The sequence below is a fragment of the Rhinopithecus bieti genome, unplaced genomic scaffold (assembly GCF_001698545.2).
Source record: "Rhinopithecus bieti isolate Rb0 unplaced genomic scaffold, ASM169854v2 scaffold_20170, whole genome shotgun sequence".
NCBI classification, from domain to species: Eukaryota; Metazoa; Chordata; class Mammalia; order Primates; family Cercopithecidae; genus Rhinopithecus; species Rhinopithecus bieti.
In genome coordinates, this window is record NW_016810097.1 from 1752296 (window position 1) to 1774693 (window position 22398).

The 22398-nt window shown below is 46.2% G+C and overlaps 1 pseudogene; it reads right to left on the bottom strand.

Annotated features, from left to right (window-relative positions):
• Positions 1 to 10357: 10357 nt before the first annotated feature.
• Positions 10358 to 22007, bottom strand: LOC108541682 (60S ribosomal protein L10a pseudogene; annotated as a pseudogene).
• Between the last annotated feature and the right edge of the window lie 391 nt (positions 22008 to 22398).

Below are 22398 nucleotides of genomic sequence, written 5' to 3' on the forward strand. Positions count from 1 at the left end.
TATATATATATATATATGTATGTATATACACACACACACACACACACACACACCATAAAATCGACCATTGTAGCCATTTTAAAGTGTCCAGTTCTGTGGCATTAGGTGCACTCATACTGTTATACAACCATCACCATGATCCCTCTCCGGAACTTCTTCATCTTCTCCAGCTGAAACTTTGTGCCCATTAAACACCAACTCTCCCCAATGCGGGATCTTGCATATTTATCTCTTGTGATTTTTGTTCTGAGGTAGGACATATCCCCCCACCTTTCTTTTCTTTTCTTTTCTTTTCTTTTTTTTTTTTTTTTTTTGAGATAAGGTCTTGCTATATCACCCAGGCTGGTCTTGTACTCCTGAGCTCAAGCGATCCTCCTGCCTCAGCCTCCTGAGTAGCTGGGAACACAGGTGCGTGCCACCATGCCTGGCTCCCAGTTTTTACAGACGAGGACACTGAGAGGAAACACAGGAAAAGCAGTGCTGCCTTTCCCAAGGACAAACAGTCAGGAAGAGGACTGGAATCCTGGTCTGCCTGATTCCCAAGCTCTCTGTGGTTTCCCATTCTGAGCTGATCAAGATTTAGGGCCACTATGGAAATGGCACCGTCGAGTGATGTCACTGATGATTAGTGATTTCATACATGATGTCACACACTGAACACAGTGGTAAGGTCTCTAGACAGCATGGCTTGTACTTCTCAGGAAAGCTTCCCAAAGCAAGGCCAGGCGCTGTTAGTCTTTGGCCCACCTCAGAGCGTTCAGAAGGTGAGGATTCCTCACACTCTCCTTTAAATTAGTGCCTGGCTCCAAAGCTGGCTGTGCTCATTCCCAGGCAGTGAGCCCTTGACACCACTCAAGGGCTCACCCTCTGTGGAACAGTGAAAGGAGGATGGGCTAGGGAAACAGACAGGCTTGGATTCCAATCCTGACTCTTCACTCTGTACCCATTTGAGGCAGACTCTTAAGGGAAAAGAGACCCCTTGAGTTAGCTCAGGCACAGAAACTTAGTATAAAAATACATGCAGAACCACTTCTGGCCTGTCAGGAAACTCCAGGGGCAGGTGCTGAAGCTGGGGAGAATCTGGATTCAAGACTTCTCAGGGAGGCCAAGCATGGTGGCTCATGCCTGTAATCCCAGCATTTTGGGAGGCCGAGGTAGGCGGATCACGAGGTCAGAAGATCAAGACCAGCCTAGCCAACATGGTGAAACCCAGTCTCTACTAAAATACAAAAATTAGCCGGGCGTGGTGACACGTGCCTGTAGTCCCAGCTACTCGAGAGGCTGAGGCAGGGGAATCACTTAAACCTGGGAAGTGGAGGTTGCAGTAAGCGGAGGTCGCACCACTGTCCTCCAGCCTGGCGACAGAATAAGACTCCGTCTCAAAAGAAAAGAAAAAAAAAAAGACTCCTCAGGGGCTCTTCAGGAGCGAAAAGGTCTCCCTTCTCAGGCTCTGCCTGCCCTCAATGTGATTCTGCCACACTGGGCGCATCTGCATCTCTTCCAGGCTGTGCTCCCTGCTGGGGAATTCTGCTTCAGGTTGAGGTTACTAAGAGGGAATCCTATTGGCCAGCTGTCTTTCTGCACCAGGCAGTAAGTCAGAGGAGACTGGCTAGCCCATGGATCAACGGGGCTAAGGTTAGAACCTCCCTCTGATGTAATCACCTAGGGCAGAAGAGGCAGGCGTAGGTAAGTGGTGATTTAAACAACTAGGGTAGAGGTGATGTCATGGTACGTAATATGGCCTGCTGCAAAGTCTTCACCAGTACAAAGTCCCTTAGGAGGGATCGTAGGGTGGGTAGGTAAACAGGACTAACACACTATATTGTGTATCTTTAGGCAAGTTACTTAACCTCTCTGGGCCCGTTGTTTTCTCATCTATACAAATGGGACCATAACTCCTACCTCATAGGGTTGTTATAAAGATTAAAAGCCCACTGGAACTCCAAAAAAACACGAAAGGGGACGACAAAAGTCTCAAAGTGCCTGGCACACAGTAGTTGCTTGATAAACATTGGTTTCCCTTCCCTTCCCTTCTGTAGGAAAGGCCGTATTTTGTTCTCTCTTGTTCCCTTTGTTCTTATTTTGTTCTCTCTTAACACATTTTGTTCTCTATTGCAGAAATGGGCCTCCTAGCCAACCACCTAATAGAAGAGAAAGAGCCACCTCTCTCCTTTTTTATTTTTTGTTTTTGTTTTTGAGACAGAGTCTCGCTCTGTCACCCAAGCTGGAGTGCAATGGCACGATCTTGGTTCACTGCAACCTCTGCCTCCTGGGTTCAAGCGATTCTCCTGCCTTGGCCTCCCAAAGTGCTAGGATTATAGGCGTGAGTCATTGCTCCCAGCCCAAGTCCTCCCCTCTCTTATAATCCTGAAGAACCAGCATTACTAACCCTCTTCAAGAACCATTGACAGGATGAGTGATGGGGAGCAAAGAGGGCGCCTATGTCAAAAGGAAGATAAATGTGCCTCATGCTTAGGAAGACACTATGATGGAATGCCTGGACAAAGCAGCATTTTTCTTTGAAATGCTATGAGATGATAAAAATGAAAATAGGTCTTCTCCACCTCGAGGGCCTAGGGTAGAAGAATTATTTCTCAGTGGTTAATCCATGCTCAAAGGAGTTGTCCTAGCCTCATTCAATCATTGACTCAGCAAATATTTATAAAATGTCTACTATGTGGCTGTCTCTGCTTTCATAGAACTTACAGTCTCATCAGGGAGAGATAATAATCAAATAATCTGACTAATGAATATACAAATACAAACACGATGAGTGTTATGAAAGAAGGGGGCAAGATTCTATGAGAACTTTTAGAATCTGACCTAGATTGGGGAAACAGACCATGTTAAAGATTTGGACCTTTATTTTGAGAGCAATAGGAGGTTGCTGAAGGGTTTAAACAAGGTTTTGGCATAACCAGATTTGTGTTTTGAAAAGATTGCTCTGGTTACAATGAGGAGAACAGATTGAAGGAGGCCTGTTGTGGTAATGTAGCAAGAGATAATGGTATCTTGCTTTGGTAGTGGTGATGGTGGTAGAGACAGAAGTTTTGGATTAAAGAGATATTTAGGAAATAACAGCATTGGCTGGGCGCAGTGGCTCACTCCTGTAATCCCAGCACTTTGGGACACTGGGGTGGGCAGATCACTTTCACTTGAGGTCAGGAGTTGGAGACCAGCCTGGCCAACATGGTGAAACCTCATCTCAAGAAGGAAAGAAAGAAACAAAGAAAGAGAGAGAGATAGGGAGGGAGGGAGGGAGGGAGGGAGGGAAGGGGGGGGGGGAAGGAAGGAAGGAAGGAAGGAAGGAAGGAAGGAAGGAAGGAAGGAAGGAAGGAAGGAATGAGGGAAAAGAGAGAGAGAAAGGAAGAGGAAGTAACAGCATTTACAGGACTTAGTGATTGATTAGATATGGGGTGAGGAGGAACATGGTGACAACAAGGATTTGGGCTTATTTAAATGCATGGAAGACCAGAAGTAAAGTCTTAGACATATTTCCGTTGAGACACCCAACTGCCAAAATTGAGCTGGCAGCTGGATACATAGTCTAGAGCTCCAGGGAGGGGTCATGGCTGGAGATGACAAATATGTGGGTCATTTTCTCAGAGGCAGTTCAAAGACAGTAGATGAGCTCGCTTAAGGAGAGAGTAGAGTGAGAAGAAAAGAGGTCTAGGACCAACTCTGAGGAACTCAGACATGTCATTTAGGGCAATGGATCTGAAAGTATGCTCCATGGAACCCTGGGGGATCCCCAAGACCCTCTCAAGGGTCTGTGAAGTTAAAACTATTTTCTTTCCTTTTCTGTTTTGTTTTTGTTTTTTTCAGACAGGTTTTCATTCCTGCTGCCCAGACTGGAGTACAGTGGTGCGATCTTTGCTCACTGCAACCTCTGCCTTCCCAGGCTCAAGTGATCCTCCTACCTCAGTCTCCCGAGTACCTGGGACCACAGGTGTGCACCACCATACCCAACTAATTTTTGTATTTTTTGTAGAGATAGGTTTTGCCAGGTTGCCCAGGCTGTTCTTAAACTCCTCGGCTCAAGATATCATCCTCCCACCTCGGCCTCCCAAAGTGCTGGGATTATAGGCTTGAGCCACCGTGCCCAGCTAAAACTATTTTCATAATAGTGTAAGATATGATTTGCCTTTTTATTGTGTTGACATTTGCACTGATGGTGCAAAAGCAATGGTGGGTAAAACAGCCTGCACCTCAAAACAAATCAAAGCAGTTGTGCTAACCTGTGCTAGTAGTCATAGTACACTTCACTGCCATGCACATGCACAAAAAAATTTCATGTTTACTTAGGAATGTTCTTCATCAAATGGTAAAGATTATTAATTTCTACTAAATCTCAATCCTTGGGTACTTTTTAAAAAATATTCTTCTGGGCGCGGTGGCTCACACCTGTAATCCCAGCACTTTGGGAGGCCGAGGTGGGCAGATCAGCTGAGGTCGGGAGTTCGAGACCAGCCTGACCAATATGGAGAAACCCTGTTTCTACTAAAAATACAGAATCAACCAAGTGTGGTGGCTCATGCCTGTAATCCCAGCTACTCAGGAGGCTGAGGCAGGATAATCGCTTGAATCTGTGAGGTGGATGTTGCGGTGAGCCAAGATCACGCCATTGCACTCTAGCCTGGCCAACAAGAGCAAAACTCCATCTCAAAAAAGAAAGAAAGAAAGAAAGAAAAATATTCTGACAGGCAGGTGCGGTGGCTCAGGTCTGTAATCCCAGCACTTTGGGAGGCTGAGGCAGGTGGATCACCTGAGGTCAGGAGTTCAAGACCAGCCTAGCAACATAGTGAAACCACCTCTCTACTAAAAACACAAAATTATGCTGGGTGTGGTGGCTCACACCTGTAATCCCAGCACTTTTCGTGGCCAAAGCAGGTGGATCACGAGGTCAGGAGTTCAAGACCAGCCTGGCCAAGATGGTAAAACCCCATCTCTACTAAAAATACAAAAATTAGCCAGGAGTCGTGGCAGGCGTCTGTAATCCCAGCTACTCAGGAGGCTGAGGCAGAGAATTGCTTGGACCCAGGAGGAGAAGCTTGCAGTGATCCAAGATCCCGCCACTGCACTCCAGCCTGGGCGACAGAGCGAGATTCCGTCTCAAAAAATAAATAAATAATAAATAAATAAAAAATACAAATACAAAAATAAAAATAAAAAATTAGCCTGACACGGTGGTGCGTACCTGTAATCCCAGCTACTCAAGAGGCAAGGCTGGAGAATAGCTTGAAACTGGGAGGCAGAGGTTGCAGTGAGCCGAGATCTCACCATTGCAGTCCAGCCTGGGCAACAAGAGGGAAACTCCATCTCAAAATATATATATATATATATATATTCTGACGAAATAGGAAGTACACATAAAGCATTTCTGCTGTATCCCAAGTACAATGATAGTCTCAGGAAAAGCACTTTTGCAATTGTTTTGAGTTTCGAGCAGAACTAGCCTTTTTTTTCATGGAGCACCATTTTGTTTTGTTCTGTTTCTTCTTTTTTTGGGGGGGGGGGTTGTTTTTGCTTTGCTTTGTTTTTTGAAGTTTTTCTTGTTTTGTTTTTGTTTTGAGACAGGGTCTCACTCTATCACCCAGGCTGGATTCCAGTGGCATGATCTTGGCTCACTACACCCTCGACCTCCCGTTCTCAAGCGATCCTCCCACCTCAGCCTCCTGAGTAGTTGAGACTACAGGCACACACCACACACCTGGCTAATTTTGTTTATTTTTTGTAGAGACAGGGTCTCACTCTGTTTCCAGGCTGGTCTCTAACTCCTGGGCTCGAGTGATTCTCCTGTCTCAGCCTCCCAAAGTGTTGGGGTTACAGGTGTGAGCCATGGCGCCCAGCAAGGAGAATTATTTTTACTTGAAAGTATAACAGAGAGGCAAACTATGATTATTCAGATTTGAGTATTTGGCAGATAGTTTTCCAAAAATGAACAAAGTAAGCTTATTACTTCAAGGAAAACAACTGACAGTATTTGTTGCCAATAATAACATTCAAGCTTTCAAGTGAAAAATTAGAATTTTGGAACACTTGTATCTGTCACCATGAACTTGAAAACTTCCCAATTCCTAAAGACTTCTTTGATGAGATTGATAGTGATATAATGAATGTGATTTTAAAAGTATTGTATAATGAAATGCATCAGCATTTAGAAGCTATGTATAATTCAGTCGACCTATATTTTCCAAATGACCAATACACAATGTTACAAAATCTCTTCAAAGTTCAAGATAAACCAATGGATTTTAATGTCATAGAATAGGAATTGATTGACATGATTTTAGATTCCACATACCTCTGTAATCCCAGCACTTTGGGAGGCCGAGACGGGTGGATCACGAGGTCAGGAGATCGAGACCATCCTGGCTAACACGGTGAAACCCCGTCTCTACTTAAAAAATACAAAAAACTAGCCGGGCGAGGTGGCGGGTGCCTGTAGTCCCAGCTACTCCGGAGGCTGAGGCAGGAGAATGGCGTAAACCCGGGAGGCGGAGCTTGCAGTGAGCTGAGATCCGGCCACTGCACTCCAGCCTGGGCGACAGAGCCAGACACCGTCTCAAAAAAAAAAAAAAAAAAAAAAAAAAAAAAAAAAAAAAAAAGATTCCACATACCTTTAAGAAACTACTATGTTTCCTCATTAGTATAGTGGTAAGTAAAAAAGGAAAGAAGAAAAAACTACTGTGTGTCACCTTTTGGAGTAGTGTCCAAGAAAAATATCCACAATTAGCTGAAGACTAAAATATTCCTCACTTTTCTAACTCGGTGAGGCCCGATTTGTTTCATGTTATGGATTAAAGAGATATTTTGGAAATAACACCATTGGCCAGGCACGGTGGGTCATGCCTCTAATCCTAGCAATTTGGGAGGCCAAGGCAGGTAGATGACTTGAAGCCAGGAGTTCAACCAAAACAACATATTGAAACTGATTAGGCCAGACATAGTGGCTCAGACCTGTAATTCTAGTACTTTGAGAGGCCGAGGTAGGTGGATCACTTGAGGTCAGGAGTTTGAGACCAGCCTGGCCAACATGGTGAAACCCTGTCTCTACTAAAAATATAAAAATGTGCCAGGTGTGGTGGTACACACCTGTAATCCCAGCTACTTGGGAGGCTGAGGCAAGAGAATGACTTGAACTGGGGAGGCAGAGGTTACAGTGAGCTGAGATCACACCACTGCACTCTAGTCTGGGTGACACAGAGAGAGACTCTATCTCAAAAAAAAAAAAAAAAAAAGAAAGAAAGAAAAAAAGAAATGGATTCATTATAATAAGAGAATAAGATAAGAGAATCCAGGTATTTTTGATTAAGCCAGTTATTAGAGATTTGTAAAAATGTAAAACATGCCAATTTTATCACTATTTTGGGGAAAATATAGCACTTTTTTCACCAAAATGTGTTAGTTATGTTAACACATAATGGTTTATTTTTGTTATTTTAAATTTAAATGGATTAATAAATATTCCTTCAACTTCTCAGGCTTTCTTTTTTTTTTTTTCACATCAGATGGGTAATGTGCCACCATCATAACAAGGTTTGAGGGAAGCACACCTCACACACAAGCATGAAAACCCGGTCATCATGCTTATGAACTACAAAAGGATCCCAGTTTTCATTTTGAATATAGTAAATATCAATAGCGATAACCACATAAACAAAAGCTCTTGGAGACGTCAGTCATTTTTTGGAGTATAACGGAGTCCTGAGACTGAAAAAATTTGAGAATCACTTATTTTTTTGCTTGTTTCGTTTTTGAGACAGGTTTTGGCTACATTGCTCAGGCTGGAGTGCAGTCGTGCAATCTCAGGTCACTGCAGCCTCTGCCTCCCGGACTCAAGCCATCCTCCCACTTCAGCCTCCTGAGTTGCTGGGACTACAGGAGGGCAGCACCACACCCAGCTAATTTTTGTATTTTTTAATAGAGACAGGGTTTTGCCTTGCTGCCCAGGCTGGTCTCAAACTCGAGAATTGCTGATTTTAAAATAGCCATCCACAAGGCACAGTGGTTCATGCCTGTAATCCCAGCACTTTGGGGGGCCAAGGTGGGCAGATCACCTGAGGTCAGGAGTTTGAGACCAGCCTGGCCAACATGGTGAAACCCTGTCTCTACTAAAACACAAAATTAGCCAGACGTGGTGGTGCGTGCCTGTAGTCCCAGCTACTTGGGAGGCTGAGGCTAGAGAATTGCCTGAATCTGGGAGGTTGAGATTGCAGTGAGCCGAGATTGCGCCGCTGACCTCCAGCCTGGGCAACAGAGTGAGAACTCTGTCTCAAAAAAAAAGAAAGAAAGAAAAGAAAACAGCCATCCATTTGTTTTAAATGATTTATCATCTCCATGGACAAACAGCTGGAATAAGAAATCTTTCCTGGCCGGGCGCGGTGGCTTATGCCTGTAATCCCAGCACTTTGGGAGGCTGAGGCGGGCGGATCACGAGGTCAGGAGATCGAGACCATCCCGGCTAACACAGTGAAACCCCGTCTCTACTAAAAGTACAAAAAATTAGCTGGGCGTGGTGGCAGGCGCCTGTAGTCCCAGCTACTCAGGAGGCTGAGGCAGCAGAATGGCGTGAACCTGGGAGGCGGAGCTTGCAGTGTGCCAAGATCGTGCCACTGCACTCCAGCCTGAGTGACAAAGCGAGACTCAAAAAAAAAAAAAAAAAAAAAAAAAAAAAAATCTCTCCTAACTTGTAAGTATCTTGAGGGACGAGGAAACCTTACAACTCACAAACACACGTGGTATTTTGGAGCTCTGGAGATGGACTCCATCAGTTCCAAAAAGCCTCCCACAGAAGCTTCCCATCAAAAAGCCCCACCCTGTCCTCATCCCAAGCAATGGCTCAAACGATTTAGTGAAACTCAGCATCTTATTCAATCAATGCCACCCTCTCTTCTCACCAGCACATTCTACCTTTGATTTATCAAGCTGAGATTTGTCAGGAGTAAGGCCACAAGAAGGGAGGATGAAGGGGGCAGATAGGGTCAGACCTGGTGTTCTAACACACCAGCACATTCAATTCGTTGGGTATTTTGCATGAATTTCCTCTTGAGTTCACAGGCTCCTAACTCAGCAGAATTAAAATGGGATGAAGTAATTAGAGCAGCAGCCTGTGAGGATGTTTTGGGCCTGGCGTGCATAGGGAATGTGGGGCAGGGGGAAAGAAAAGAGACAAGAGAGCCTTAAAGCAGAAGATGAGGAAAGAAATGCACCCCAAGGGTCAACTCCTTGGGAAAGACTCTCCCAGCTTCCCTGGGTCACTGGTCGGCAGCCCTCTCCTCGGTTCTGCTTCCTGAGAACCTACTCCTGGTCTGGCCCTTCACAATCAGGCTCCAACCTCCCTTTCTAGTCCCCTTTTCAGGCACTTCCACCAGATGCCTTTCACCTCTACCTGTGCTAAACTCACCACCCTACCCCTTCACTACGGTCCTTTTTTTTTTTTTTTACTTGGAGATGGGGTCTCACTCTGTCGCCAGACTGGAGTGCAGTGGCATGATCTCAGCTCACTGCAGCCTCTGCCTCCTGGGTTCAAGCCATTCTCCTATCTACAGGCGTGTGCCACCACGTCCAGCTAATTCTGTATTTTTAGTAGAGATGAAGTTTTACCATGTTGGCCAGGCTGGTCACGAACTCCTGACCTCAGGCCTCCCAAAGTGCTGGGATTATAGGCGTGAGCCACAGCGCCCAGCCTGCTTACACATTTACCTCTCCTATGAGACGATTGGTTCCTAGCCTCCGGATATCACACGTGCATTGCATTTTCCTCCCTAAGCAAATCGCCACCTCATGATAAGACTTTCCCCCTTTGGTCCCCAGACCGACTCCTAAATTAGTTTAAACCCACAAGCTTTAAGTTATAAGCAGCATGATGCAGACTTGTGAGTGTGTCATCGTTTGAGTTTAGGTGCTAATGGTATGTTGAGAGCATGCATGTGACTATTTCAGGGATATAATTTGAAGGGATTGGTTTGTGAATTATTTGTGCCTGGGCCATGGAAACTCTGAGTACCCGGCTAATTCTGATAAAAGCTGGTGACCATATTCAGTTACCCTATAAAAGAGCCAGAGGCTCCTTCCTGGGGCAGCCTATTCATGTTTCACCAGTTTTTCCTGCCAGGTCCCTCTGTAGAATTGCTGTCCTTCTCCAACGAGATGGGATGAACCCAGATCTCTTGGGCCTGTAGACTCCTGGAACATCAGCCATCTCCTCTGTGATGACAGGGGGAGCAGCCCTTGTCTAGAAAGGAGATTGCTGAATCTCGAGTCTCTCTCTGTTTATCTCTGTCTCTCTGTCTCTCTCTCTCTCTCTCTCTCTCTGTCTCTCTCTTTGTGGCACTAAGATTTATTAGAATGTGCCTTAACATAGGCACTGGGGCTTGCCTATGGTGTTCTTGATGTATAAAGCCCAGATGTTCTGCCAGTTCTTCCAGAGCAGTGATACCGGGAAGTTGAGAGCCAGATGGACATTGTACACAAGTTCGTCGTCTGTCATCCAGACATGGCCAAGAGCCATGCCAGACAGAACCCTTTCTTCCTCTGGAACTTGATTGTGGACTTCCCATCATCAACTTTGGCCACCATGTCTTCACTGTACATCAGCAGGGAAGGGAACCTGCCTTCCTTATTTAGGCCTGGGGGCAGGATTTGTGGGATCTGCCTGATCAGAGACCCTGAGGCCAAAAAGGCATCATACTTGTTAAGCAGCTTCTTGTTCTTGTCAAGTTTCTTCAGCACCTCGATGTCCACGTGGGAGACACCCACAGCCTTGGCCTCATCCCAGTGCTGCTGGTCCCCCAGGACACATGTGGAGAACCTGGGGCGGGGAGTGGACTTCAGATGACAGTGCCCAAGAAGCGTTCATCTTTCTGAAGGTCATAGTTCTTCAAGCGGATCTGTAGCTCCAGTGTTCCCAAAAGTTTCTGGCGCTTGCACTGGTTCCTGTCCAGGACTTCCCGCACTGCCTCCTACAGGGTCTCAAGAGGCTGCTGCTCTTGGTGTCTTGCGCAAGGGTAACAAGAAAAGAGCTAATGCTGCCTCTCTTGAGGCCTGGGGCGCTCCCATTTCCTCCCTTCTGAGTCTAAGGAGGGTGGGGAGTGGCATGAGCGCCCGCATGTGTCATGTCTGGTAAATCCATATTCCCTGAATAAGATTTATTTATTAGATGAGAAAGGGTCACTCTTAGTCCCACTTTGGTTTTGTGTGTTGTTGTTGTTGTTTTGTTTTGTTTTGTTTGAGACAGTCTTGCTCTATTTCCCAGGCTATTGTGTAGTGGCGCCATCTCGGCTCACGGCATCTTCCGCCTCCTGGGCTCAAGTAATTCTCCTGCCTCAGCTTCCCAAGTAGCTGGGACTACAGGCATGTGCCACCATGCCCAGCTAATTTTTTTGTAGTTTTAGTAGAGATGGGGTTTCACCATTTCACCATGTTGACCAGGCTAGTCTCAAACTCCTGATCTGAAGTAATCCATCTGCCTCGGCCTCCCAAAGTGTTGGGATTACAGCCATGCCCCGCCTTAATCCCACTTTTGAAATAATGAGGAAATGAATCTTTAACCAGTAACACCACTTAACACACACATGCACTTTTTGTGATATGACAAAAGATTGCTTAATTTTCATTTCGGCAAGCAAGGAAATAAACAAACAAATCAGTGATGACTACCATCTACTACGAACATGTTTTGAGGAAAGAATGTACATAAGAATATAACCTCGGCCGGGCGCGGTGGCTCAAGCCTGTAATCCCAGCACTTTGGGAGGCCGAGACGGGCGGATCACGAGGTCTGGAGATCGAGACCATCCTGGCTAACATAGTGAAACCCCGTCTCTACTAAAAAAAAATACAAAAAACTAGCCGGGCGTGGTGGCGGGTGCCTGTAGTCCCAGCTACTCGGGAGGCTGAGGCAGGAGAATGGCGTAAACCCGGGAGGCGGAGCTTGCAGTGAGCTGAGATCCGGCCACTGCACTCCAGCCTGGGCGACAGAGCAAGACTCCGTCTAAAAAAAAAAAAAAAAAAAAAGAATATAACCTCAAACTAAAGAGAAAAGATCTTATATTGAATACATTTAATTTTATGTAAAGACTCACTACATTGTCTCTTGCTTTTTCTTATTTCATCCTGATAGTGAAATGGACCAGTGAATACCCTAGCATGGAGTCTGGGAAGAACATAACTAGTCCGTGATCTCCTCTAAGCAGGGAGTGGTATTTGTTCATTTATGTATTCACAGAACCTAACTCAGACCTAACTCACAGCACTCACTACATCTTTGTGGAATAAAGGAAGAGAAGAACGGAGAAAAGAATTCCTCATTTGAGAACCAGGATAGGAGACACCTTAAGCCCTACTGGACTTGGGACCCTGGAACAATTGCCTCCACCAAATTCTACTCTGTGACCTCTTTTTTGGGGGGTGGGGGATGGAAGACAGAATTTCACTCTTGTCACCCAGGCTGGAGCACAATTGCGTGATCTTGGCTCACTGCAACCACCGCCTTCCAGGTTCAGGCAATTCTCCTGCCTCAGCCTCCCGAGTAGCTGAGATTACAGGCATGCACCACCATGCCCAGCTAATTTTTTATTTTTAGTAGAAACAGGGTTTCACCATGTTGGCCAGGCTGGTCTCGAACTCCTGACCTCAGGTGATCCACCCACCTCAGCCTCCCAAAGTGCTGGGATTACAGGCATGAGCCACCTCACCGAGCCCTGTATTGTGGTTTCTATCCCTGTCTCCCCTACAAGACTGTGGTTCTTGACAGGCAGGTACCATGATTTTTTCCATTCTCACATCTCCAGTGTGTGACACCATTTATGAATAAATGACTGGAAGGAAAAAAACCCAAGGAACCAACTAACGTCTTTTTTTTCTGGGCAGTTCAGAATCAGAGGCAACTATGGATTAAGGGACTACAATTAAGTTCTGTGAAAGTTGTCAAAATTAAAATAAAGTCACTAATGTTAAGAAAATCCAGGCAGGGCACAGTGGGTCATGCCTGTAATCCCAGCACTTTGGGAGGCCAAGGCAGGCGGATCATGAGGTCAGGAGATCGAGACCATCCTGGCTAACACGGTGAAACCCCGTCTCTACTAAAAATACAAAAAATTAGCCGGACATAGTGGCACGCACCTGTAGTCCCAGCTACTCAGGAGGCTGAGGCAGGAGAATCACTTGAACCCTGGAGGCGGAGGTTGCAGTGAGCTGAGATTGTGCCACTGCTCTCCAGCCTGGGCGACAGAGCAAGGCTCTGTCTCAAAAGAAAAGAAAAGAAAAGAAAAGAAAAGAAAAGAAAAGAAAAGAAAAGAAAACTCTGACAAACAGAATCAGGGCAGGCCATGAAGAGAGGGTTTTCATGCTTGTATGCTTGATTAAAAAAAAAAAAAATCACAAAAGACTGTAAAACTCACAACCTTGTATGAAGGCCTTCACAACATTACATAAAAAATACTTATGCAAGGACATCTGCCCAGCAACTGCTTGTCCAAGCTCAGACTGGCATCTCCCTTGGTATTGCTTGAGTTCAGGAGTTTGAAACCAGCCTGGGCAACATGATGAAACCCCATCTCTACATAAAATATAAAAATTAGCCAGGCATGGTGGTACACGCCTATAGTCCCAGCTACTCAGGAGGCTGAGGTGGGAGGATTGCTTGAGCCTGGGAGCCAGAGGCTGCAGTGAGCCAAGATCATACCACTGCACTCCAGCCTGAGCAACAGAGCCAGACCGTGTATCCAAAAAAAAAAAAAAAAAGGCCAGGCGTGGTGACTTATACCTGTAATCCCAGCACCTTGGGAGGCTGAGGCAGGTGGATCGATCACCCGAGGTTGGGAGTTTGAGACCAGCCTGACCAACATGGAGAAACCCCGTCTGTATTAAAAAACTAGCTGGCATGGTGGCACATGCCTGTAATCCCAGCTACTCGGGAGGCTGAGGGAGGAGAATCACTTAAACACAGGAGGCATAGGTTGCAGTGAGCCGAGATCACACCATTGCACTCCAGCCTGGGTCACAGAGCGAGACTCTGTCTCAAAAAAAAAAAAAAAAAAAAAAAAAAAAAGTGAGACTTTGTCTTCTTTTACTCACACAGTTTACTATGGCATGCATATTCATATTCCCATTGCAATGTCCATTCCAAAATAAAGACCTTTTCTTTTAGAAAGCCTCTCTGATCGTTATTTAGGTTGACAGTTCCTTCTCACATAGGGTATAAAAAGTGGTCTGAGACAACTCCACTCTCTGACCAAAACACCAGTGCAGATTTCATAGCCTTTAATGCCTGAGGCAGTGCTGAGGCTGGGCAAGGAAAATTCAAGTGTCCTTTCATCCACAAAGTCACTAACACAAACCCATTCACCCTCGCCTTGAAGCTACTAATGCCAAGAGCACCAACAGAAGCCTTAGTGCTCAGGAAAGAGAAAGAGGGCCTGGGTCAAGGGCATCAAATTTAGGTTTTTGTTGAAACTGAAGTTGTAGCTGGAGAGTAGTCTGGGTGTGCTGATCCCTCCTAAGCCCTCGCCAAATACAAAATGTGGGAAACCATATGATCTTACCCATGAAACTGTCCTTGCCTATGGTCTTTTTCTGCTTGTTCCTAATTGCTATTGTAATTTTAATGAGTCCCCCTTCATCAATTCCACATTCCATATCTTTCAGCTATTATACTAAAAAAGTAGGGTAGGCAGGAAGTTGAGGCTGCAGTGAGCCATGATCATGCCACTGCACTCCAGCCTGGGTGACAGTGCAAGACCCAATCTCTAAAAAGAAAAAAGAAAAAAAAAGTGGAGCAGGATGTGCTCGTTGACGCATAACTTTTATGTAACTTGGGCATGCCCAGATTCCTCTGACCCGGGCTCCACCTGCCTTCTGACAGATTAGCTCTGAAGGAGTTCAGAAAATGCCACCCCAAAATATGCTGCTTTGGGCCTCAAACTGAGGACACTTGGGAAACAGCAAATGCAGGGAGAGGCTTTCTCTGAACTTCCCTTATCTGCCTAAGGACAGATTTTCCAAGAGGAACTCCATTGTCATGAGTCCCCTCCCCAGAAATTTCATCAACCAGGGAAGATTAACCAGGAGAGGAAACTAGAGGCCCACTTCATACCCAGACCGTCTCATGATGTCACCTGTTCTTCTGAGGGCCCATTCATCTTTCCCCAAAATCATTACAGTTCCCTAAGTTGCCTATATCTCCCTTCACACCTTCCCCCCTCAATGAACAGGGCATGTAAACATCTACATCTCACTGGGTTTGGAGGTACTCATTTTTCTTTCATGCAATGCCCCTGTGCACATAATATATTTGTATAATTTTCCTCCTGTTAATCTGCTGTCAGTGTACTTCATAGACTCAATAGTTGAATCTCAAAGGGTAGAGGGAAAGTTTTCCCTCCCTTACAGCCCATTCCAGCAATTTCTAACTGGAAAATCAGGGATACATGTGCCCATCCAACTCTAGACACACTTGCAGGATCACAGAATTTTAACCTTCTCTGGAGCCCTCCAGCAAGCTGGAGGTTATCATCCCCCAGGGGCAGGGAAGGAGTGGGAAAACCAAGGCACAAAGTGCCCAGAGGTTAGGGAAGACCAAGTGGGAGAATGAAAACAAAGACTGCCATACATTCAGCGGGGAAAATAACCAAAGGGGCCGGGTGAGGTGGCTTAACGCCTGTAATCCCAGCACCTTGGGAAGCTGAGGTGGGAGGATCGCTTGAGCCCAGGAGTTAGAGACCAGGCCTGAGCAACATAGCAAGACCTCATTTCTACAAATAATAAAAAAGAATTAGCTGAGTGTGGTGACACGTGCCTGTGATCCCAGCTACTCAGGAGGCTGAGGCAGAATCACCTGAGCCAGGAGGCTGCAGTGAGTCGTGTTCATGCCACTGCACTCCAGCCTGGGTGACAAAGCGAGACTCTGTCTCAAAAAAGAAAAGAAAAGAAAATGACCAAAGGAAGCAGGAAAGAGCCAGAGAAGGAAGATGACAAGAAAAGAGGAGGGTGTGTGTAGAGGTGAATGATCACATGAGTGAAAACAGTGAAGAGGCAAAAGGGCATGAGGAGGGGGCCAATCCGATTAGAAGACACGTTAATTTCCTCAAGAGTCAGAGCAGTCTCATATCTGTTTGTTTTTCTCGAATCCCCTATTTAACCCCCCAAAAATGTTCAATACGTACTTCATTGATTCCAGCTTGATTGATTTTGAGATGGAGTCTCACTCTGTCACCCAGGATGGAGTGCAGTGGCTCGATCTCAGTTCACTGCAACCTCTACCTCCTGGGTTCAAGCAATTCTCCTGCCTCAACCTCCCAGGTAGCTGGGATTACAGGTACGCGCCACCACACCCAGCAAACTTCTGTATTTTTAGTAGAGACAGGGTTTCACCATGTTGGCCAGGCTGGTCTTGAACTCCTGTCTTTAGGTAATCGGCCTGCCTTGGCCTCCCAAAGTGCTGGGATTACACGCATGACCCATCAGATCTGGTCTCCAGCATTATTTATGAACCATGCTTCCAACAGGAGACTCGAACTCTCTGGTCCAACAGAATCCTGTGCCCGAGACTTCTGACATTCATGGTACCACCTAAATTCTCTTTCTATCCCAGGTTCTCAGTGTTGCCTTTGAAAGGCAGGACTTTAGGTATAGACCTTGAGTCAGCAAGGTCTACCCCAGGGGAAAACTGCTCCCTGCGCTAGGTCTGTACACCTAAAAGAAAGCTACAGACCTTGTTTAACCCATCAAATTGTGATTTTGCCCATATCTGCCAGCTGTTAGTAAATAAGTTCCTTTGTCTGGATGCAGAAAAGATCCAAAATATCCCTGTTGAAGATACCTGGTTTCTGGTGTACACTCTGCCTGTCTCCCCTTGCTGCGAGTAAGTCTTCACAAATAACTGTTTTTTTTTTTGAGAAAGGATCTCACTCTGTTGCCCAGGCTGGAGTGCAGTAGCACAATTAAGCTCACTGCAGCCTCCATCTCCAGGGCTCAAGCAATCCTTCCACCTCAGTTTCCAAGAAGCTGAGACTACAGGTGCATGCCAACACACCTGGCTAATTTTTTATCTTCTAAAAAATTATTTATTTTCTAAAAAATGTAGAGGAGGTCTATCTATATTTAAATATAAATATAAATATATAAAAAATAAATATAAATATAAAAAATATTTAAAAATATAGAGGAGGTCTATCTATATTTCTGTATGTTGCCCAGGCTGGTCTTGAACTCCTAAGCTCAAGCGATCCTCCCACCTTGGCCTCCCAAAGTGCTGGGATACAGGGCAGAGAACTTCTAATGCATTTCAGCACAGGGGTTGCTTTCCCAGGCTAGGTCGCTGAGCCAGCCTCCCTCTCTATCCTCCTTAGCCAGCTATTGCTGGAACTGCCTGTACCCGCTGCTCTCTGCCCTGGCTGCTTCTAAGAGAGTGCATTAAGGCTGGGTTGCTCCAAGCACTCTCTGCCCTCAATGCTAGCTTCTCAGTGGCTTGGCAAAGGTGCTTCCAACTCTTTTCTTTCTCCCTAGGGTCATCTTAGTAGGAATACCAGCATCTTAATTTCTTCTTTTATAAATCCTTACCTGATTTCCCTTCAGTTTTGCAGTTAAATCTACTGGTAATTGTGAAATAGCTCATGTAAAAAAAAAAAAAAAAAAATCCTCAGAGCCTAGAAGCCTGGTCCTCAACTTCCAGCCCTCTTTTCTCATGACCAAAATATCCTAGAGCCTTCAAGTGTTCAGTCCAGGCCCTGTTGGAACCTCTTTGAGCTCCACTGTTTATCTCTAGAAAAGCACTGAATATAGCAGGAGGCTAGAGGCATGCTGACATCTGCTCGTCAACAGAGCAGAAATGATGGCTTTAATTTCCTTTCTCAATTAATTCATTTCCAGGCTGTTCCCTCCCCACCTTCATAAGCTGGTTCTTATTTCAAAAAGTCAAAGTAATAAAGCTGCTCTCCATTACTCATCCAGTTGCTTCCTCCAGCTGCACATACCCCACATGCTCTTCCTCAACCTCTCCTCATCACCTTCTTTTTCCTCCCTTCTCCCTCTCCCTCACCCCTTCCAGAGGGAGTGCAGGGTCATTGCTCTACCTCCAAGTCCTACACTCTTCCTACAACCTTCTGAGCTTATTCTCTCTGGGTTGGTCTTCACGGTGCTGAATACATACCTCTTGATATGCTTTGCATTGATTGATTTCCTCATGCCAATGTTCCAGGCATATTTCTCTCAGAGATGACCCTAAGAAAAAATCTGCTGCCCCAGAGAAACTGAAAAATACCGAAAGATTGAGTGCCTAACAGAGCTGGATTTATTCCCTCATTCCAACTACAGGAATTAAAATCTCAGAGCTGGACTGACCCATAATGCCCAGGCACTGGCCCTAACAGTGGGTCTGGACCAGGAGCCAGGATTTTTGTGGGGACAGCCCTCTGTAGGCACCTGGAGGCACCTGCATGCTGCATGTTTGGACATGTTTGGGCATGTTTAGGCAGTGAAATATAAAGAAATGGGCCAGGCGCGGTGGCTCACGCCTGTAATCCCAGCATTTTGGGAGGCCAAGGCAGGCGGATCATTTGAGGTGAGGAGTTTGAGACAGCCTGATCAACATGGTGAAACCTGGTCTTTACCATAAATACAAAAAAATTAGCTGGGCATGGTGGCGTGCACCTGTAATCTCAGCTACATGGGAGGCTGAGGCTTGAGAATTGCTTGAACCCAGGAAGCAAAGGTTGCATGACCTGAGATCATGCCAGTGCATTCTAGCCTGGGTGACAGAGTGAGACTCTGATTGAAAAAAGAAGGAAAGAAGGAAGGGAGGGGAGGGAGGGAGGGAAGGAGAAAGAAAGATAGAAAAGGAAATGCAACTGAGCATATAGGGTAAGGCATGGGGCTTTGGACTCAAAACTCAGATTTAAGTTCTGCCCTGACATTTATTACCTACCTGACCCTGGTTAAGTTACTTCTCTACCCCTTAATTGTAAAATAACAGTACTTCCTTGGCTGGCAGGACCAAATGGGAGCATGTATGTAAAGCATTTAATGCAGGGTCTGGTGCATGAAGAGCATTCATTAATTGTAAGAAGTTATTATAATCATAAGTGAATAGACATCACTAAGCCAGATAAGCTGTTAAAACTCATTGTAGGCCTCTAAATTAAAAAAAAAAAAAATACAGCCTTGCTATTTTTTAAAAGTATTGCCTCTAAGAGTTGCTTTAATAAATTTCTAGAAAGGAGTGATTTATAAGTACCATATTGTTGGAATGTAAACAGATATTTCAAAGAGGTAAAAGTAACTTGTTTTCTTGAGTGGGATAAATATTCCCCTTGGGATCTTGTTTACAAACTCAAATATTTTGTAGGCAAATGATGCTAAGAGAAACTCTAGCCCTTACTTAGGGGAAATGATCACAAAAACTGTATTCTGAGCTTTGAGTAAATGAGGTTTCTACCCTTCAGAAAACGAGCCATTGCCCAAATGAAATACCCTGATTTCAAAAGCATGAGGAAAAATGGTCAGTCTTGAGGTTTTTCATTGTATACACGTTTAATCTAATGCCGCGCAATATTGGGTAATGGCCAACCTATTGCACAAACAGTTTTCAAGTATTCATGTGTAGACTATCCAAGGGCAGCTATCTAACCAACCTTGTATATGATGCTTTTTGTTCTGTCTTCTTATATCTTTACTGTTTCCCAACACACACACACACACACACACACACACACACCCACCCAATTCACATCCGCATTCACACAGATACACATATTAACACACATTTACTCACAGGCATGCATAAACGAACACATTAACACACACGTTCTCTCACTTTTTTGTTCTCTTCTAGACACACATACACACACACATACACACACCCCCACTTTGCCCAGAGCAAGCAGAGCCCAGAACTCTGTCTTCTGGCGGCTACGGAAAGATCCATGACCGCTCTGAAAAGCATCTCTTTGTTCCCTTTCTCCCCTCACTGTAATATTTCCTTTTCCTGAATATCATGCAGCAAGGGGCGGGGAGCGGGAAAGGAAAGAGAGGAAACCGTGGTCTCCCCCCAGCCCAGCAGTGCAGGCTGTGCGAAGCAGAAGGCTCCTGCTTCTGGGTGCTGGCATCTCTCCTGCCATTTTTTCTGAAACTTTGGGGTGTTTTTCTCTTCGCAGCACCCACGCTCCCCTCCCTTTCTGCCAAAGCTCCTTGTTGTGACACAGTGAGCGGCTGGTGGGTGGGGGGAGGGGAATCAGCTAGGTGGCCTCCGGGCTGAGTTACAGCTCCCCCTCCAGGAGCAGGGAGGGCGGAAATGAGACTACAGACAAATCCTAGAAGCCCCCCTAGTGCTGACCCCCCTACATACCCAGAGCGTCTGTGCACCCCCCAACACCCACCCATACACATACACACACACCCCCCAGACGAGCGTGGCAGGCGCAGCCACACAGTCAGTAACACTCAGGCGGGAAACGCCATGTCACATTGCCATGGGTCTGCCCAGAAGCAATCCATGCCCCACGCCCCCTCCTTTGATCTCTCACCCCTCTGCTGGGCCAGAGAATGTTGCTGAGTGCTGGGCCTTGGGTGCGTGGACTCCGATACCATCGGCACTTCAAGCACAGGGACCACCAGCAGCAGCGCCAGCGGCTGCCCAACCCCCTCCTCCCAGGGCTCCAGCAGTACACCCTGAAACACACAGACACAGTCCTGGTTGGGGGGCGGGGCAGAGGAAGTGTGGGGTACATCTCATGGGCTGTGGCCTCGCTCCCCTCGGGTTCAGCTGATGACCAGCAGTCCCTGGGCTTGTCTGAGGGAGAGACATCACTACAAGAGGGAAGGAGAAAGGATTCAACGACCTCTCAGCTCTCTCAAAACTCCGGGAGAACCAGTCAGTGAGAGCCAAGTGACGGGTCTGAATACCGGAGGACCGGCGTTGCCAAGCTAGGTCGTGGGTCAGGAAAGTCAAAGGACATTCCCTACTGTGCGGGGATAAAACAGGAGACTCTGTGGGCTCAGCTGCAAGTACCCAAAGATGGGCCCCATCATTTTCCTTGCTGGCCACTGGAGGGGCAATGCCCTGCCCTCCTCCCTCCCCAAGACCTTCTTTTTATCAGGCTGCTTCTCTAGCCCCTGTGCTTTAGGCACATTACTTTATTTTAATTTACATAACTCCACTGGGTGTTACTGTAGAAAAAAAAAAAAAAAAAAAAAAACACAACTTGTGGTTCAGGGATTTTACATGATTTGATCAAGATTACAGCCAAGTGCGCGGTGTGGCGTGTGCCTGGAGTCCCAGCTATTTGGGAGACTGAGGCAGGAGGATCACTTGGGTCCAGGTCAGGAGTTGGAGTGCAGTCTTCATCCTGGGTAATATAGCAAGACCTCATCTCTCAAAAGAGAGAGAGATACAGAGAGAGAGAGAGACAGAGACAGAGAGAGGGAGAGAGAGAGCTAGAGAGAGCTAGAGAGAGAGAGAGAGTACACAACTAGCAAGTGAGGGAGCCAGTGTTCGCCCCCATACCTGGGTAACTTCGTAACCTTGGCCCTTTCCACTGCTTCTCAGGAGCGCGCCACTGGAACCTTCCCAGCTTCCTCTGAGTGAGCTAGAGAGGGAGTCTGGTGTTGAAGAGAGTGTTGGGGGAGGTAGAAGAGGCATCTGCCTACTGACTTTCTTCCAAGGGAACAAAAGTAGCACAGCCTGGGAACCCTCTGCGCCGTCTTCCAAGCCTTGGGAGGCAGTGCCCAGTGGCTCGGGTGATTCCTCTAGAGCCATTTCTCCTTCAGGACCCCACACTTTCTTGGCCAGTGTGCTACATGGCTGCAAAAAGCCCAGCCCTGGACAGGCAAAGAATGTGTTGATTCAGAAACAGTTTTTAAATTAATAAGCACGTGGTGATTCAGGCTGTTTGTTCAGGGCAATGTGCTGCCTAAATTGGAATGTGCCAAACTCCCTTCTCCCACTTCCCCTCACCTTCTCCCACTTCCCCTCACCTTCTCCCCTTCTCCAGGTCCTGGCTGTTCCCCATGTCATTCTGGTAGTCAGAATTCCAGTTCCTCCATACCCTCAGGTGGGGCAACTGTTAGTCTGCGAAGCCCAACTTGCCAACTGAGCAGCTTCCCTGGGCTCTGAGGTCTCGTGTGTGTGTGTGTGTGTGTGTGTGTGTGTGTGTGTGTGTAAGGTGCTTTTTCTTCTCAAACTGAAAAGTGATTAATCCATCGGTTCTCCTCTCTTCTGGAACATGTCCTAGGAGGACAGGTACTACTCAGTTTCATATCTGCTGTCAGGAAGTAAGCATATAAGCAGCTCCTCCTTGAGGCAAGACCTACAGGTTGGACTGTCTTAAGGATGATCAAACTAGAAATTATTCTTCCTAGAGGGGCTGCCATCAGAAGTTTATCTCATCTTATCTCCCTTCA